Genomic DNA, 20,899 nt, shown 5'->3' on the forward strand with positions numbered 1-20,899 from the left:
AACAAAGTCCCTGAAACTTGGTATGAAGCAAATAGGCAAATGTATTTTTCTCCTTCTAATTGGCAAGGATGGTTAGAGAATGAAGAATGAGAGGAAGAGAGATATCACTTCCTCTTGTGTTGCACCGTATCTCTCAGCTGTTACATTTCCTCATGGCTCCACCTCTTGCCTGTCTGGCCTACCGTGATTCTGGCTAACCTCTTTGTATTAGTTTGTTTGGGCTGCCAAAAAAGTTAAACCAACAGGAATTTGTTTTCTCACAGTCCAAGATAAAGGTGTCCTCAGGTTTGGTTTCTCCTGAAGCCTCTCTCCATGTTTAACAGAAGGTCACTTTCTTGCTGTGTCCTCACGTGATCTTTCCTCCATGCATGTGCATCTCTAGTGTTTCGTTGTGTGTCCAAATTTCCTCCTCTTATAAGGACACCAGTCAGATTGGATTAGGGCACAACTTAATAGCCTCATTTTAACCTAATCAAATTTTAAAGACCCTATCTCCTAAACAATCACATTCTGAGACACTAGAGGTTAGGGCTTTAACATATGGATGCTGAAAGAACTCAGTTCAGCCCACAACATTCTTCTATTTGGTTCAGCCTAGGAGAGGTAATGGTATCTGGTGGCAGTTAATCACCAATCCTCTTCTGTTAGCTTTCCTGCTCTTTGATCAACTTTGCTGTTTATTTTTAGAAACACTTTAAAATTATACTTCACTTCATTATCAATTTTGACAGTTTAAGATTAAGTAACCTACACAGTACCTCACCTAATTTCTTACATAACTCTTACATCTGTTAATCACTAACATGTTTTGATTATTACCATTATGATGACCAAGCCCTCAGACCAGATACATGTGCTTTGTAGATGCCTCAGATGTAAATGATTTTTTTTTCCTGTTTTAAAATTTGAATAGTATCATTTCACTGTTTTCTACGACATAACAACATGACCTACATGAAAACTAGAGTTAGAAACTAGCCTTGAAACTAGCCAGTAGGCTGGCTACTCAGTGTCATTCTCAGCATAATTATACGTATCACAAAAACTTCCTAGTGACTTAATGACTATGGATCAAGAACTATCAAGAATTATTAAGATATATTAACACAACAAAATAAGCACTGAGGCTAGGGGGTTCTAGTCAAGATTCAATGGACTGTGCTTTAATTGTTTACAGGTCCTCTAATCCTTATAGTCTTTTCTTACTCTCAACAAAAGACTTCTATATTTTCACTGCTCATTAATAAAATAAAGACATAAAACAATGGTTGTAACAATAATGTTGTGTAACAAACCACTACAAAGCTGATTAGCTTAAAACAATAATCATTACTCTCACGTATCTGCGTTTCTGTTGAGAGTTGGCTGGTGTAAGCTGGACTTGCCTCCAACCTCCAGGTTGGGCCCAGATCTGCTAAATGTGTCTTTTTTTTTTTGATCATTGGCCAGACAAGGGTATGTTTTTTTATTACAAGATGGAAGAAGAAAAAGAAGCAATTTCACTGACACAAGTACATTTCAAGCCTCTGCTTGCATTAAGTCTGATATAACATCCTATTGGCCAAAGCAAGTCTTACGATGAGCCCAAAGTCAACAGGCAAGGAAGCTCTCTTTTCATCTGGGGACAAACTTCGAAGTCACATTATAAAATGAGTAAATAGAATGGGCGGGGGGGAATATTTAGGAATAATGGATATTTTGCAGATGTGACTAAGTATTAACAGGTTCTATAGATTTTATAGAGAACGTTCAGTATTTAATTCAACCGTCAACATTATTCTCAGAATATTACAATTAGTTTCATATTATCAATGTGATGGCTGAAGCCCAAGGATCTAACTATTGACATATACCTGCTTGAATGTGCACATTGTAAATATCATGGTTTAACCATTCACAGAAGCCTCTCCCTGTCCTTTCTACCCTTCACATCTCTGCTTGACATTTTAAATAGAAAGAGAAGGCTGATCAGCCACTTCTTACTAATTATAAGATAAAGGATATTACAGAGGACGAATTAAAGCCTGATAGCTACTAAATTAATCTATTGCGTCGAGATGAAGTTTTTCTTTTATACAAAAGCAAACCTCAGTTCATAAATTTTATTGCTTCAAAAGCTTAATTCTTTACAATCAAGTCTTAAATGATTCTTCAAAAATATTTATGAGAGGAAAAACAAATGGTTGATCACTGGAAATAAGCCTATGTCTTGGAGAATAGTTTTGAGCAGAATGCTCAAATTACATGAGTTTTAATATTCTATCCTTGAAGAGAGGATATATTTATGTACTCTTTGAAGCTTGATTAACTGAATTATACTAGGGATTTTAAAAAATTTGATTACTTGTTTAGTTTCATAGCACTAGTTGAAAGTGGATGTGCAGATGGAAAAACAATTCTGTCAGGAAACAAAAAATAAAATACCTAGTGATAGCTTTGTGACATTCAGAAGAAATAGTCATGAGTTTTATTTTAGAGTCAATATTTCTAAAATATAGAATGTTGATTATGTAAAACATTGCTTAAAGTAAATTCAGATAAATTTATTATATTCAAATATAATATTTGTTGGCAAGAAAAGATTTTATTTGACACATAGTTAAATGTATATTACAAATAAATTATTATTCAAAGGGTAATGAGCAATAAGCCATGCTGAAGCATCATTGCTTTTTGTTTTGCTGGGGATTTGTTTTTCTGCAAAATTTGCCTTTGAGTGGCCATCACCCACAACAATGCCATAATATATTTGTTGAATAAATGCAAAAAGCATTCAAACTTTAAATATCCACTCTGACCATATGCTTAGTCTCTTTTCTACTAAGAGTCTTCCTGTCTTCATTATGAACCCCAGCTTCTCAACTCTCCCCAGTCTGTAAATTTGTATCATCTTTGAGAGTATTCCCTTGCTTTCCCTTTGTGGCTGGGTAAACTTTCTTTAAACCTACTTAGTACTTACACTTTTGAGTCCTTACTTGAGTGTGGAGATCAGAATCAGTTTTCTCTTTTGCTAGTTCCATTATAAAGCAATTACTATCTACTGACTGCTCACTGCTCTTTACTAAGCCATTGATTCATTTTAAACACTCTGTCACATTTCCCTTAGCTGTTTTTCTAGATATTTCCATGCTACTAAAGTTTCCAACCTCCTGTCCATCACTACTGATGAGCAGAATACCTGGTATAATATATGGCAGATGGTAAAGACCATGCAGTGTAACTTCCTTTCTCTTTCTCTGAAAAATATCTATTTCTTTTTTCATGTAATCACTGAGGAAAACAGTATTCATTCTTACCATGAGTATTATCTCGCTCTCCCATCCTGAATCTATCTTCTCCAACATCTTTTATGAGCCATACCTCTCACTTATCCTCTAATACTTATTTCCTCTTTCTCCTGGTACTATCTGCTGTCTACATACATTCTCAAGGAATCCTAAAAAGGAAACTTGTCCTTGATCTTGTTAGAACCTCGAGATATTATCCTGTCTTAAGCTTTGCAACAGACTTCTTCATCCAGTAATGCTCACTTATGTGGGAAACAGATGGGAGTAAGGACCTTTAGCAAATCTGAGTTTTGCAAACCTCAGATCTGTGAAACTCAGATAAAGTCTTTTGTCTTTCAGAGTTTGCCATACCTTTTGTCTTTGTCCAGAAAATACTAAGGACTTAGGGTACTAAAATGCATTGGGAAATACGGAAGGTTTAGTCTCTGGAAGGCTTGATGGCAGACTCATTTGCTATGGATGTCTCCAACAGGAATACTCTGAAATAGCCTTCATTTCCAAGTAAGATGGCTGTGGCTTGGATGAAAAACTAGGCTTGCTTAATCTGGGCATGTCCACAAAGATGTAAGTCTACAGAGTTTGTCTCAACAGAAAACAGGATATCGTGGTCCATTATCAAAATTTCCTTAATTTGTTTCCTTAATTTCCTCCACTGCTGCAAATGGATACCTGGTTTTCCTGATGACTCAGTGTGAGGTTAGGTGTGTTTCTCCCTTGTTGGCGAGTGAGACTAAGATGTTGAAAGGAAAGAGATTGAGACAACACCATCTGTGAGCTAAATACTTACAGAGTAATTATTTTCCCCACAACACAAATATATCTTCCTAGGACTTTAGAGTAATTTAATGTCAAAAAAGTATGTGGTATTCATAAACTTGAAGATAAAAATGGAATGACAAAGAAAAAAAAGGAACACAACAAACTGAGCATTACTCTTAGTATGATAGATTGCAAATATAATCCTTATTTATAACATGCTTGCAAAAGGGAACGCTAAATCATATACAAATGAGGACTGCTTTATATAGTGTGTAATTACTTCATGGGGTGCATTATCACACCATGCTAAATTGAATATATAACCAGATACCTAAAAGGTTTTAAAGAATTTATTAATGATAGAACACAGGCATGTGAAAGCTGAAATGTCAAGTCAAAGTCAACAAGCCTCTGAGTTAAGGTTTGTCCACTTCAGCACTATCACTCTTTTGGGTAGGATAATTCCTTGTTACTGAATCTGCTCTGTACATTATAGGATGTTCAACAGTATGCCTCTCTCTACCCACTAGGTCACTACATGCCAGTATCAATGCTCTACTCCAGTTACAACACCAAAAATATCACCAGACACTGCAAAATGTCTGTGGTGCCCATCTCATCACCAATTGACAACCATGGCTATAAGTTTAATGCTAATCTTAAAGGCTGATAACTACGCTGGTGCTTCCTCTGAATTGTGTATTAACAGGAGGGAACTGAACAATTTTTAAAATTCTTTTGTTCTTTCTCTAGGAGACTGTTAACTAAAGGAGAAATGATAGAAAAAATATTTATTTATATTTATACATCTTCCTTGCTTTTGCATAGAGGCACAAGCATACACATATATACAAATAACATCTAAAATTCTACCAACAAGCCTAAAATTATAGTGCAAGTTATGATTACTTTTAAGGTCTTTATCCTTTCTGTTCATTAAAATTTGAGGATTATGGGCTTCCCTGGGGGCACAGTGGTTAAGAGTCCGCCTGCCGATGAAGGGGACACGGGTTCATGGCCCGGTCTGGGAAGATCCCACATGCCACGGAGCGGCTGGGCCCGTGAGCCATGGCCGCTAAGCCTGCGCGTCTGGAGCCTGTGCTCCGCAACGGGAGAGGCCACAACAGTGAGAGGCCCGCGTAACGCAAAAAAAAAAAAAAAAAAAAAAAATTTAAGGGTTATGGTAAACCTCTTAATTTAAATTGGTCGTGACTGATTATCAAGGGGTAAATTCAGTAAATCTTAAATTATCTTCCTCTGGCCACTCTCCATGCCTATTGCCTGAGAATCCTCCTCTCCGCAAGGCCAAATCTTAACCTGAAACTTGGCATTTTTAACTTTATCTTGTCTCTAGACCAGGTTATTGTTCTTCTTGTTGCTGTTTCCCCCTCAGTACCTGGTCTCTTTTGCCAGTGTTTATATTTCTCAAATGGATGGCAATTTCAGAAATGACAGAGGTCCTGAGAAATCAACGGTTCTGCTCAGACAAAACCAAAACAATATTTTAATTTTAATATTTTTAATCTTCAGATTCACAATGTACAAATTCTAAAAATTTGAAGGAATACAAAAGTAAAATTTACACTTGCTCTTGAGCAATGGCAAATAATTATTCTGCTATTTAAACTCTCTTTTATTCACTTATGAATCATTTCCTGAGTGCTCTACTGTATGTGTTGTGTGATGTAACATGCTAAGAAATACATAAACATGGCAAAGACAGGCTCCTGCCTTTGAGGAACTTGTCAGTCAAAGATCATGCCAGATATGATTTAAAGTGGAATCAAAAACTCTAAAGTAAAAACAGTAAGATTAAATTTAAATATAGGAGCTTTTATGTTTGGTTGAGGGGATCATGAACAAAACTTACTAAGAAGAAGAACCTTGAAGCAATTCAAGTATGAGTGATTGCTTTAGTAAATGCTTAAACATATTATAATCATACTAAAATTAGTCCTGCTTTTAATATTTCTCCATTCCATTCATTTTAGATACTGCAACCTTTTCATCCTTTCTAATTCTAATTCCTATCTTTCAATGTTTTTGCCTTCAAATTCTCCTAAAATATTCTCACTGCAGCAAAATGAAGAATTCATAAGTCTTTGTTTGACATTCTATAATCCCTTTCTACTTCTATTTCCAATTTAATATTCTTAGATTTCATAATGAAGATAATTTTCATTTTTAATAAAGACAACAAAACCCATACATTTTAGACAACTAAGCAGTACTATTAAAGATTTGATAAAATACATGGTATTTTGTCTTGAGAGTATCTTTTAAAATCTTTATACCTACTAATTCTTTATATCTTTTTTTTAGAATATTAAATTTACTTTTGCTTTTTCTATTTATGTCTGTATGACTCGAATAAGTTTTCAGTTTTAATGGCAATGTTTAGTCTGAGGTACAACTATTAACAGTGCATTTAGGTTCAATGAACTGTGACATTATCAGTAGAATGTAAAGGCAAAACTGCCATCTTATCAAAGAAGTGACTCACAGCACTGAATTTTGTGTTAAAAAAAATAAGCTACATAAGAAGTTGAAAACACGGTAATCTCAAACAGGATGGAGCAAAATGCACTGAATTTACATTGTAATAATCAACTTTCAATTACTACCTGTACACAGAATTACAACTTTGTACATGTGAAACATCATATAATAGATTATTAAGTTCTTCACCTGTATTAATTTTATAGAGAAAATTGCAGTGAAAATACTACTACAAAAGTAAATACTACCTTCGTAGGTATAAGGTTAGTATTGATAATATAGTAATAGTACTACATTAATAAAGTATATTAGTTTGCCAGGGCTGCTGTAACAAAATACCACAAACTGGTGGCTTCAGCAACAGAAATGTATGGTCTTAGATTTCTGGAGATTTCTGGAGGCTAGAAATCAGAACTCAGTGTCAGCAGGGTTGGCTCCTTCCAAGGGCTAAGGGAAAGATTTGTTCAGGCCTCTCTCTTTGGTTTGTAGATGGCTTCTTTCTGTCTCCTCACATTGCGTTTCTCTATACATGCCTGTCTCTCTGCAAAGTTTCCTTTTTCATTAGGACATCAGTCATATTGTATTAGAGCCTACCCTAATGACCTCACTTTAACTTAATTACCTCTCTTATTACCTCTAAAATGACCTTACTTTAACTAAATTAAAACATTTTAGTGACTCTAAAAAAGTCACTTCAGAGGTACTGGGGATTAGGACTCTGACAAACCTTAGTTTGGGGAAACAATTCAACCAAAATATAACACAGGGATATCTCAATTTTTAAAAAATGGAGTAACAAACTAACATGATTCTTATAGGAATACTTTAAAAAATATTTTTCAAAGACTCAGGTTTTAAAATAAAAAAAACCTTAAAAATTCAGAAATATTTAAAAAATAATAAGATGTAAAATAGTAATAAAAGGAAACCACTTTTTTTTTTCCTTTTCTGTATTTTGTTGACTAACTGAAGTTGAACACCACTGCTATTGTAGTTCAAGAAGAAAAAATGTGTCTTAGGCTTTCTCCAACATTTACAGTTGAAATATGTTCTAAGTAATTTTTTACTACTTACAAGATGTATGGAAAATTCTTAACAGCACTTTGAAAAAAAATGGTATCATTCAAAAAAAATCTCTAAAAATGGGCAACTTTCTCATCATTCAGTTCTCTAGCTTCCTTTTCTGAGTTGTTGGAATGCTTATCTAAATATATGTATTGATGGTAGAGTTTCAATTTATTTGTCCTAGTAGGATCAAACATGCTTTGAGGAAAATGACACTTTTGGTAAAAGCAAAACCCTGATATAATGAAGAGGTTGAATTTAAAAATTTCTAAGCATACATTTCCGAACTATCCTGACCATTAAAGATGTCACCCTTGAGTACTATCACATCTTTAATCTGGACACTAGATAGTTCGAACTACATGGAATTGACAGTATTTGACAATTTTTGACCCACAAAAAGCAATGTCATTTGATTTAATCTGGCATTGATGAAAAATAGGGAAGTTAGTGGTTCACAATCCTCCCCTCCCTAAAAGGAGTCCAGGGCGGTAGGTGGGCCTGGCTGGATGATATACTGATCAAGGCCCTTTCTTACCCAATATCACCACACCTTAAGAAAAGAGAAAAAACAAAACCAGACACTAAGAGCATGCAAAGACCATCCAAAAAACATGGATTAGAATGCATCACTGTGTAGTGAAGAATTAACTTTACCCCAAGAGAGGTCTGGCCTTTGTCTCAGCTCCTAGGATGTAACGTTTGAAATTTCACAATTGATAGGATTCTTTGTTATTCATGGTTAGTCCCTCAGATCATACCTGATAGTTTATGCTAATGAGGTGACTTATAGTGGGCCCCTAGGTAGTTTATTCTAACACAGTGACTAAGGGTGGGGGCTGGCCATATCAGAAAGGTCAATCATATTCGAGGGTTGGGGTTCTGAGCCACGTGATATTTGTTCAACTTCTGGTGTGGGGATAGGGCTGTAGATGAATTCAACCAAATGAGCAAAAATTTAATCAATCATACCTAGGTAAAAGGAGAGCTTTTCTGGTTGGCAATATTCTGATAATCATCACACTTGGATGCTGGAAGGATACCATATTCCTGAAGATGATGAAAGTTTCACATTTGGAACTCTCCAGTCTTTCCCTATGTTTCTTATTCTTTGGCTGATTGTAATTTGTATAATTTTGCTATAATAAAACTGTAATTGTAAGTAGTGGTATAGAGATTTTCTGAGTTCTGTGAGTCATTCTAGGGAGTTATCAAATCGGAAGCCCTCTCCGGAGACCCATACCTTTGCAGTCAACTGGTCTGAAGTGAGGGTAACCCTGGGGAACCTTAAACTTGTGACTGGTATCAGAAGTCTTGTACAGACTTGGCAATCTGGAAGACTTTGACTTTAACCTCTAGTTAGGCCTAACTCCATATAATCACAAATAAGTCAATCTGAGGAAATTTTAGGAGTAGAAGTGCAGGGCAAAATAGGAAATATAGAAACAGAAAAACTGAAAAGTTAGAATGAAGAAGTATTTTAACCAATAGAAGATTGTCAGAGTGGAGGATGATGTTTATAGTTGAGTTTTTATAAGATATTATTTTCATTTATTTGAATAGTCTGGCTCCTTCATTTTAAAGGAGTTAGGATGAATTGGATATCATTTAAAACTCCAAGCCTCTCTGTAACTTTGCCTTATTCAGTCTCAGCTGAATTATAAATGGCAAATATATTTGTTGCATATTTTAAAAGGGAGGTGTTTCTTTATATTGATTATTCTAAACTATCTTTTTCATGGAACCTCATTGTCTCATACTACTTAGCGGAATGAAATCTAGTCCATTTCCTGAGATGTACTCAAATTCTCTATCTGCAGCTGTTGGGGAAATCTTTATGTCAAAAAAATTTCCATTTAGCAAGATGGTGGATTAGAAAGACTTTGAGCTCACCTCCTCTCATGGACACACTAAAATCAGAACTATTGGCAGAACAACCATCGATGAAAATGACTGGAACCTACCTGAAAAGATCTTCTACAACTAAAGACATAAAGAAGGAACCACGACAAGACAGGTAGGAAGGGTGGACTTGCAATATAGTCAAGTCTCATACCCCTGGTGGGCAACCCACAAACTGGAGAATAATTATACTGCAGAAGTTCTTCCAAAGGAGTGAACTGTGAACCCCATGTTGCCCTCCCCAGCCTGGGGGTCCTGTACTGGGAAGATGAGCCCTCAGAGCATTTGGCTTTGAAGGCCAGCAGGAATTATTCTTGGTAGTTCCAGAGGACTGGAGGAAATAGAGACCTCACTCTTGAAGTGTGTGCACAAAATCTCACATGCTCTGGGACCCACAGAAGAAGCAGTAATTTGAAAGAAACCTGGGTCAGACCTATCTGCTGACCTTGGAGAGTCTCCCAGGAAGATAAGAGGCAACTGTGGCTCACCCTAGGGACATAGACACTAGCAGCAACCATTTTGGAGAGCTCCTTCTAATACATGGACACTGGGATGGCAAGAGTCATTGTAGAATCCTCCTTTTAGCTTATTAGCCCCAGGACTCAGCCCTGCCCTGGCCCAAGAACCTGTAGACACCAGTGCTGGGATGCCTAAGGTTAAGCAACTAACTGAGCAGGGACACAGCCCCACCTATCAGCAGACAGGGTGTCTTAAGACCCCCTGAGCCCACAGCCACCTCTGGATAGGCCCTGCCCACCAGAGGACACAGGTCCACCCACAAGCGTGCAGGCACCAGCCCCCAAATCCCCTGGGCCCTGGCCCAGCCTTCCAGGAAGCTTGTTCTAGCCTCTGAACCAGCTTCATCCACCAGGGGGCAGACACCAGATGCAAGAAAACCACAATCCGGAAGCCAGTGGATCCAACCAGCCCACTAGTGGGCCAGACCCTTCCCTGGGACCACCTGGGCCTTGGACCTGCCCACCAGCAGGTTAGCACAAGCTTTGGGAAACCCTGGACTCTGTACCCAACTGTGTCAGGATCCACCCCTCACCTCACACACACCCCCCACCAGTGATCCAACACAAGCTCTGGGATATCAGGGCACTGCAACCAGACTCCAGGACACAGATCGACACATCAGTAGACCAGCATTAACCCCAGGACTTGGCTTCTCCCCCCAGTGGGCAGGCAACAGTCCTGGAGTCTTCTGGACCCTGACTTCAGCCACCAGTGAGCCAACACTAGCCCTGGGACCCTCCTGAGGTTGTGCAATCAGCTGCTTTGTGAGCTGGTTCCACCAACCAGAGGCTGGGAGCCTCCACACAAGGCAGGGCTTGGCAACCAACTGGACTGGGAGCCAAACCAAGCCAACCAGACTGCCCACATAATTAGGCCTCCACAATAGAAGGACCCATGCAGTCCTCATAGGAGGAATCCTTAGAGCATATAGCTTGGGTGACGAGACATGGTAGGATGCTCAGGACTTCTAGAAAAGGCCACTCCTCCAAGGTCAGAAAACGTAACCAACCTTCCAGATACATAAAAATGCAAACAGCAACTTAGGCAAAATAAGGTAACAGAGTAACGTGATCCAGAAGAAGGAACAAGATAAAACCCCAGAAGAAGAACTAAATGAAGTGGAGATAGAAGTCTACCCAAGAAAGAGTTCAGGGTAATGATTATAAAGATGATCAAAGAACTTGGGATAGAAATGGATGCACAGAGAAAGAAGTTAAAAGTTTTTAACAAAGAGTTAGAAAATATAAAGAACAACCAAACAGAGATGAAGAATACAATAACTGAAATGAAAAATACAATAGAAGAAATTGACAGTAGACTAAATGATACAGAGGAGCAGATCAGGGAGCTGGAAGACTGAGTAGTGGAAATCACTGATGCTGAACAAAAGAAAGGAAAAAGAATGAAAAAACTGAGGACAGTTTAAGAGACATCTGGGACAATAAAAAGCACATTAATTTTTACATTAAGGGGCCCCAGAAGGAGAAGATAGAGAGAAGGGGGCTGAGAACATATTTGGAGACAGCACTACTTTACAATAAATGTTAAACCAACTTTACAATAAATGTTAAAGAAACTTCTCTAGGTGAAAAAGAAAAGGCCACAACTAGAAACAAGAAAATTATGAAATGAAAAAACTCACTGGTAAAGGCAAATATACAATAAAGGTAGAAACCATCTACATACAAGGCTAGTAGGGACATTAAAAGACAAAAGTAGTAAAATATCCATAAAACAGACACATGAAAAGATGCTCAACATCATTAATCATCAGGGAAATGCAAATCAAAACAACAATGAGATATCTCCTCACACCTGTCAGAATGGCCATAACCAAAAAGAACATACATGACAATTGTTGGCAAGGATGTGGAGAAAAAGGAATCCTCCTACACTGCGGGTAGGAATGTACGTTGGTGTAGTCCCTGTGGAAAACAGTATGAGGTTTATCAAAAAACTAAAAATATAACTGCCATATGACCTAGCAATTCCCCTCCTGAGTATATATCAAAAAGAAAAAAAAAACCCAAAAACCCAAAAATACTAATTTGAAAAGATACAGGAAACCCAGTTTTCATAGCAGCATTATTTACAATTGCCAAAATGCGGAAGCAATCTAAGTGTCTATTGACAGAAGAATGGTAAAGAAGCTGTGGTGTATATATACATACACACACATATATATACACACATACTATATATGTATATATATGTGTGTGCGTATACAGACACACACACACACACACACATACACACACTGCAATTCTACTCAGCCATAAAAAAGAATGAAATTTTGCCATTTACAACAACATGGATGGACTTGTAGGGTATTATGCTAAGTGAAACAAGTCAGACAGGAAAGTCAAATACTGTATGACACACTTATATGTGGAATCTATAAAATAAAACTAGCAAATATAACAAAAAAAAACCACACTCAGATATAGAGAACAAACTAGTGGTTACTAGTCGGGAGAGGGAAGGAGGGAGGGGCAAGATAAGGGTAGGGGATTAAGAGGTACAAGCTATTAAGTATGAATAAACTACAAGGACATGTTGTACAACACAGGAAATATAGCATGTATTTTGTAATAACTATAATGGAATACAGCCTTTAGAAATTGTGAATCACTATGTTGTATACCTGTAACTTTTGTAATATTGTACATTAACTATACTTGAATAAAAAAATGGAAAAATAATGCCATTTATTGTATAAGAAAATAGTGAAAACTAAGTGATAGATTATGGAAAGCTATTAGATCACTTATTTTTCTAGTACACTGATATAATACTGAGAAATTTTATGAGACTTGACCCTTTAAAAAAGCTTCACTAAAGGAAGCAAGAAGTAAAATGTCTCCCAGCCAGAGGCTGGGTACCTTTACTTATTTGGTTCTTCAACATGTCAAAATGTGTTTTCTTTCTACAAGCATTCACTTGAAAAGCACATCCAAGTACTTGTTTGAGAAGGGCCTGTGGTCAACTGGGATGTAGGATCTGTGACACTGATGTGGGGTAAGAGTTGAGCACACTCAGGTAGGGGACAGGAAAGTGTATTTTTAAGCTTCACAATTAAAAAAAAGGTTTTTTGAAATAAGTGCTCTAAATAATGATATACTTAGAAAGGGTCACAGTATTTTACTTGTAAAATATTTAATTCACTTATAAGATATCACACTCTGCCATGGGAAGTAAAACATTCAAGGTTGCTGGAGTTTTTTTCAACAAACATTGCAGGAAATTTCTTTCTTGATAAACATTTTAAAGGAGATTTCTTGATATACTGACATGTAGAATTATCTTATTAGTGCAGAGCTTATTTGTCATTAGTGATACCACGTGCCAGAGACATTTCAAGAGCATCTGTTGTTCATACTTCTCCTTATGGCTTACAGGGTCAGTACCAATGCTGTTCATGTGGAAATGGGTATCTTTGTCTCCCTGCTGGCATGCCTTTCCCATTCTTTCTATTTTTCTTGTTCAAATTAAAAGCAGCATAAACAATACTCAGCAAATTCATAAAATATATAAAAATATTTATATATAAGCAGAGAATAAAGATAGAAATAAGGTAATCTAAAAAAAACATATGTTTGGCACAAATAATATATTCTGAAAACTTCCCATTTAGTTTTCATCCAAACTATAAGAAAAAAGTTAGTGAAAATTCACTTTTCCTTCCAACATTTCCTTCCAGTACACATCCCATTGTTGAAAGTCTCTGTATTTGTCATTCACGAGGATTAGAAGAATGACCTAAGCTTATGTTGCTAGGAACATTTCTACTACTGGATTTTTATCATAATGATGCCCTGAGGAAAAATGTATTCTTTTTGCCTCTCCCGTTGCGGAGCACAGGCTCCGGATGCGCAGGCTCAGCAGCCATGGCTCACGGGCCCAGCCGCTCCGCGGCATGTGGGATCCTCCCAGACCGGGGCACGAACCCACGTCCCCTGCATCGGCAGGCGGACTCCCAACCACTGCGCCACCAGGGAAGCCCGAAAAATGTATTCTTATAAGTTGTTTTTTGCTTTTGCTCCAGATTTGTTTGGCTCTTGTAAATAATGAATACCCAATGGAAAAGAATTCTAGTTAGCAGGCCTGGTTTTTATGCATAATGCTGCTAAATTTTTAAATATTTGAGATACATTGTTTTATTTGAAAATGTTATGAAATGTTTAAATAGCATTATTATTAATTCTAAGAGATAACAATATTGAAAAGAAAGTTATAATTTCCTTTTTTGCTGCATTAATTGTACTTTTAACATTTTGTCTTTAGATGTTGAAAAGACATCTTTTTTAATAACAAACATTTCCTTCCTTACATTCCTCTAATGTATTAGTTAAGACGTTTTTCAGAACAGACATCTTGAAATAATTTTCTTTAGCAACAGTTTTCAAAACACATACACAAAAACATTTATGTTTTCAGAACATGAGAGTACCAAACTCTTTTCTAATTTTGTTACGGTTAATGCATATTTAAGTAATATACAATATAAAGAAAGAGTCTTGATGTTTCATTATTGAATTTAATGTCATTTTCTGCAATGTCAAAATATATTTTGATTCAAATTGCTTTTATGCCATAAAAACTCATACAAGGATTGAATTTAATACTAAGTTTATTCCAGTAACCAGAAGATATTAATGACTGTGGTAGAGCTATTTAAGTTAAAGGTCTTTAGTCAAATAAGCTGAATTAAGTAGATTTAAAGTTATCTATTTGGGATTAATTATGCTGCTAATGAATATAAATTTGGGTTCATCAATTCCATTTCTTCTTTATTCTGATACTTTTGTGTGGAGACGTATTACCAATTTTCTAAAATACATTCATCATCATTGCTATTATTATTAGTAGTAGTAGTATATTGTTTTGATAAATGCCATGACATCTCTTTTTCAAAGGGAATGTTACAAAGTTAAAACCACGTTAAAGGTAAAGTATCATCTAATTTGTTTTATTAATTCAAAATTCTGTACTTTACATACTAATGCAGGGCACATCAATTATACTCCTTTTCAAAGTGAATTTATTTCATGATTGTTTATACCTTAAATATTCCATACAATTTTCCAGACACATTTAAATGAAATCATTTTGGCTATCTGGAACCAAAATAACTACTTCTCACTTTAATTTTCTTTCCCACCTGGATCAAATCTACTTATCTAGTTGGCTCCATTTCAATTCTCCTACTTCCTATGTCCATATATATTTTGCTGACCATTTCTTCTGCTAGTCATTTTTCTTAAATCACTTCAACAAGACTTAATTTGGTCAGTTCTAATCATTATATCGTATACAACTCTAAGACATTCTTGAATCAATGACATCAAATCATCTTTACTTAATAAATGACATATAAAACTGATCCCCCATATATCTGAGGAGTCAGTAATTATGATTTAAAAATGTTTCATTCGTACAACACCTCTAATAAAGAAAATGGTTTTCCTGGAAATGTGTGATATAAGAGGGAGAAATAGAAATTAAAATTTTTGTCTCATTAAAATAGGGTATAAAAGAGTAATTATTTTTGATATAAAACAATGCTTAATTTTAAACATAATGTTGAATGCAAAATTTAATCAACTATAAACAGGGGATAAACATTTAAACTATGCCCCAATGTCCTCTAGCTATACCATCTGGAATATGTAATCTTTTTTATCTCTCCAGCAAGAAATGAAAACACTAGATAGTTTTCACTGACAAATATTTTGGTCCTGAACTGATACCCATTACTTTTCTAAAACCAGACATGGTTCTGCCTAACTTCCAGGCGACAAAGAAGTATAATCCTCTAGCATTCCTGGAAAAGAAGGAGAACCAGATGTGGATAAACAATAAAACTTTCTACCAATAAAATTTCTACCATAAAGACCAAGAAAGATATGAATGCTTGAATCATAGAATAAATTATGATTGAACACATCCATATGTTTAAGAGAATCCTAGTTGCTGTTTGAGAAGTCTACTCCATGACAAAATCCTATGGATAATATTTCAGGCTCCATCATTGGCAATCACAATTTGACTGACAGCCCTATGCGGGGGAAGCTGCCCTCCTCACGCCAGATTTGGTGCACAACAATGTCTTGTAGTTTTCTGCAGGGCATTAGAGTTGGGATTCAGTACCCTCCTCCATCCGCAGGCCAGCCATACTCAAGAACCTGGTCCTGGTGCCTCTATTCAGAGGCTTTACCAGGAGAACCGCCAAGGGATTTTTCCATACTCTGACTCACTACCTTTCTGCTCCTAGCCCGTCCCTGGCCCACAGGTCCATAAAGAGGCAATCACCCTTCTGGGGGCTCCTTGGCAATAAGAAGATACCCCATATCTGTGCTGCATCCACGTGACCCTTACCTGGTACCATTCTATGGGGGGAAATGGAACAGTGGGCAGCTGGCCCCTTCCTTTTTTGCTTCTTGCTTACACTGCTGTAGTATGTGAATAAAGGCCTGATTATTACTTTCACATTGGCTCATTGCTCCAATTGACCAACTTGACACCTGGTTGTTTGGCATTTTGAATAGCAGAAAAAGTCTTGTGAATCTTGGAGAAAGAACTAGAGGTCTCTTTGGAGAATGACTTACTCTGAGATCTCTGATCTGAAAAAGGAAAACAGAACTGCAGATGGGGCACCTTAGGAAGTAACACTCTAGGTGAAGTGCTGCTACTCTCCCAACTGTAAATATTATTTTTAAAAATGTGAAAAATAGAAAGTGGTTAGTTTGACTTTTAACATAAGTTAATATTATTATGTGTAGTTAGTTAATGCCCCGTGTTTGAGAAAAAGGTACTGGATCTGATACTGTTTTTGGAAATTTTCTCTTTGGATATTTTTTATTTTGAAAAATATAGTTATTTCATTTTCCAAAGCTTTAGTATTTACTCCAAACTCTGTGATAAACCTAAGTATGTGTGTGTTCCTCTGAATAGAAAGGAAGCTTGAAGTATTTCCATGTTCTGCAGCAATTCATATGTTATGATGACCAAAGTTCTTCTAATGAATTTGAATATATACATTCCTTTAAAAATTAAACTATTTAAGTCTCAGGTAAAGGCTCTGTAAATTATTGTCAACTTTTTTCAATTGTGTATTTTCTTATCTCCCAAAAGTTAAACGATATCATAGGTATAAAATATTGATTTCTGAATTTTAAAAATGTATATAAATATGAATTTCACATATTTTAAAATAAATACTAAAGAAGGAGATTGTATAAACCTATTTACTATAAGAATTACAAATTTTCAGAACCTGCAACATTTCTGTTCCTATTACGGTAAGATGGCTGGTAGCCTATCAAGATCCATTCTCTACCACTTTCCTGGTAAAAGAGTTGTAGTACGGATGGATTGACTGGCTGTGAATCTTCCAGCTCTCATGAAAGCTAAGTGTAGATATTTGATTTATTTCTTCCCAATATAAGATGAGATGTGTATATCTACACTTGGCCTAAAAAAACCTCCGAAACCAAAAAACCCAACATTTTCAGTCTTGTTCTTTCCCCTATCCACAAGCTAGAACATGGAAATACCTGCAAAACAGTTTCAAACATGAAAATGAAACTCTTAGAAGACAGTAAAAAAAAGACAGATGGGATTTTGATCCATAAATGACAATGTGAACCAGAGCTATTTGCCATTTGAGATGTTACCTGTTAGAGAAATAAGCATTTATTTTTCATTAAGCCTCTGAATTATTATCTCTGATTGTTATAGTTGAACTGTACAAAACCAGCACAAATACACCAGTGACTAATATCATGTGATATAAATACAAAATAGGCTTTATTAGAAAAACAAATTCAAAGAATTAGTAGAACACAAATGATGCCTTGAATTCTCATTATCCCACAAAAGGATATGTTAGTTTGTGCATAGCTGCACAATTGCTCAACAGCATCATCATTCTAGTGCTTAGTACTCAATTTTAAAAAAATGTTTATATTTATTGATCATTCTCACTATTTGGTACATTCCCATGTATTCATCTTTTTTTATTTTCTACGTGCTTATTAATTATTTTGTTTTATATTTCTGATTTATTAAGTTGAACTCATTTTATTAAATTTGCTATTATATTTTTAAATAAAAATGTTAAAAATCTGCACATATTTTAACAGTATATTATAGAATTTAAGAAGTATTCTTACTCTTATTATTTCTAGATAATATATAATTTGTTTTAGTTTTCCTGAAAATTATTCTTAAGTAGTCTTGAATCTGAGGTATCTTTTTATTATTTATATGTACTGTTATGTTATTGATGTATAATATGAAATTTGGCTTTTAGTCTCTACATATTTAGTGCAAAATTTAGACACAATTTCAGACATATGAAAAGCACCATGTTGGCTGAATATAAGGATAGAGGTATATCATTATTTTCTACTTCATTTTTTTCCTGCTGAACTTTTCATCATATTTTGTTCTTAAAGGATTTTTTGCTTTCTGTATTTTACTGTTTCTATTTTACATAATCATTGTAATTTTATTTTTTCCTTACTTTATAATCCTTTTAGTCTTAACTTCTACTTTGATATTAATGTTTTCAGGCACAATTTGTTTATATCTTTTTATTATACTAGAATACATTTTATTTTATTGGAATACAAATAACATTATTTGACAGGATTTTCTTCTCATTTAACTTACTTTGACTCTGTCTATGGAAATGAAATTTACTAGTTCACCTTTAACAATATGCCGACACAATACCACCTTGTCTCTGCTGTAAATTCACTTCTGTTGAGATATCTTCTCTAGTTCAATAGTGTCAGAGTAGTTTTTCTGGTATTGACCTCAGACAAAATGCACAAGAGGTACAGTAACTCAGCCCTTGCATTCTGAAAATCTTATTTTCTGTTCCTGATAGATGAAAGTCATCATGGCTCTAAAAGTTCCTTTGATTTTCATTTTTTGTCACTTCTCTCTTGACTTATCCACCAGCCAGGATTTTACTGTATTTCAGTGTCAAATATGAGAAGTCTAATGCTGGTGTTACCATCTCTTCGCTTATTATGTATGTTTGCTATTTCAATAAAAAAAGACACTCATTAGATAAAGAAAAATAATAGAGTCATTAGTTAGCTAAAGTACTGTTTTTGTTCCAGATTTCCACTTTGAAGAGGAGTTCTGGAATGCTTCTCATTTTAAGTGCCATTTGATCAAAAAGTTCATAATATCATCAGCATTCCTGCTTCATTTCCTAGCAGTAAACTCAATCTTGACTTTTGTAGTGTGCTTCAATTCTAAGTCATCTTTACTGGCAAGAACCAACATGTTATCTAATTTAGAGAAATATAGAATGTCTGTACTACATCTCCTATTAATGAGCAAAATCACATGTATTAATTACTAAGCCTTCTACAAAATTTTTGTTTCTTTAGCTCAAAATGTTTTACTCGTCCATCCCTAGAACAATCACTGGGAGTAGGGTGATGATATGTCCTATTAAAGACTTTGAGTCCTCCTGTGAATTTCTCTGAGTGACTGCTACAACACAATAAGGAGGAGGTAATTCTGCCAATGAAATAAGGATATTACTGATAGAAGAAAGGACGCAATAAGTGATGAAGGGCAGTCTCTACACATACACTACAGTAGGCAGAGAATAGGAGTAGTATATCTCCTCCTGCCTGTAAGATTTTTAAAATAATAGTTTATTCTTGGATATTGTTGATTATGTTTTATCCTTGAACTATTAGAATTTCATATGGTTCTATATATGTGCCTTTTTCAAAAGCAAAATAATGACAACTATTTAAAAGAAATATGATAATTTTAACTGGTAGTTGAAGTATTTAAGAAAATATTTTAGAGTACAGGAGAACATTAAGTGGTATCAAAATAGGAACAGTTCTCTTTTAACAATTCCCTCCTTTTTCTACCATGTCTCTCCAATAAAAAGTTAAGATAAGCATTAAATTTAATGCTTAGTTTACCCAGAAGTATAAGAAAATAGAGAAACTTTGCAGTATGATATATCTGGATCACTTTTCTCCAGCTGCAATGTTTCACAGTGTCTTCCTCAGAGAAATCTTGTGCTCCTCAGAGAATCAAGTTCTTATTTGATGTTTAGGACAAATTTCAGTTGGAATAATAATTTTCCTTGAAATAATATAACAAGTAATATTCTAAAATTTGGGTATTACGTGAAAAATTTTTCAAAGAAACCAGAAATCTCATCTCTGGCATATTTTGTAATGTAATCTACTTATGAAGTTTCTGACTATATACAGATCTGCTTATAAAACCTACAAAATATATCATAACAATGATAATGAAACATGATTATTTATCTTTTTAGAATGATTATATTATTAAACAGGACAGTAAACTATTTAAAATAAAGAAATATAAAGTTTTACCACTGATAATAGTTTACCAGTATTAACCCCCATGATCTTAATAATACTGTTACAGAATGCAAACATTATAAACTTTACTAAAATAGTCATATGTAGCAGGAGTTAGAATACAGGTATTCTGAAGAGTGTCTAGCACTCAAACTACTAGTATGTTTTAACAATTAATCTGATTAATTCAATGAATACAAATATTTTATCTTTTACTTTGTAATTTACTTGAACTTATGTAATTTTAAATTGGTTAAGTAATGTTCACATATTATTTTAATAAAATAATTAGTGAATAATTTTTAGTATATTCACATTAGGTTTCAGCTGGAGTAAAAAGCTCTATACTGACTTATTATTCATTATATTTATTTTTATTTTTTTTAATTGAAGTATAGTTGATTTATAATGTTGTGTTAGGTTCAGGTGTACAGTAAAGTGATTCAGAAATATATATATATATATGTATATGTATGTGTGTTTATATTT

Source organism: Delphinus delphis, chromosome 5 (genome assembly GCF_949987515.2).
Source record: "Delphinus delphis chromosome 5, mDelDel1.2, whole genome shotgun sequence".
In the NCBI taxonomy this organism is placed as follows: domain Eukaryota; kingdom Metazoa; phylum Chordata; class Mammalia; order Artiodactyla; family Delphinidae; genus Delphinus; species Delphinus delphis.